Below are 333 nucleotides of genomic sequence, written 5' to 3'. Positions count from 1 at the left end.
CCCCCCACCCCCGCCCCAGGTCTGTGAGTAATTAGATGCGTTCCTCCCTAATTGCCCAAGGCTCATTAGAATTCGCCCCAGAGCTGTAACATTTTCTTTCAAATTAACTTTGCTCGCAATTAAGCTTAGGAAACCAGCAACAAAAGCAGACTTGGCCCGAGGTCGTTTACTACGAAAACGGATTAGGGAAATTTCTTCCCCAGTTTAAGGGGAAAGATTTCTGCGGCCAGAGCTTTGGGGGAAGAGTTCCCACAGCTGAGGCCAAGTGGGAGTAGGAATCGGCTTGCGGCGGTTGGTGACGGCATTGGCCTTCCTCCTCATCGCGGTGATTCG

The sequence above is a fragment of the Neophocaena asiaeorientalis genome, unplaced genomic scaffold (assembly GCF_003031525.2).
Source record: "Neophocaena asiaeorientalis asiaeorientalis breed wild unplaced genomic scaffold, Neophocaena_asiaeorientalis_V1.1 scaffold192, whole genome shotgun sequence".
Lineage (NCBI taxonomy): Eukaryota > Metazoa > Chordata > Mammalia > Artiodactyla > Phocoenidae > Neophocaena > Neophocaena asiaeorientalis.
The sequence above is the reverse complement of the archived record's forward strand: the minus strand, read 5'-3'. Positions refer to the sequence as shown.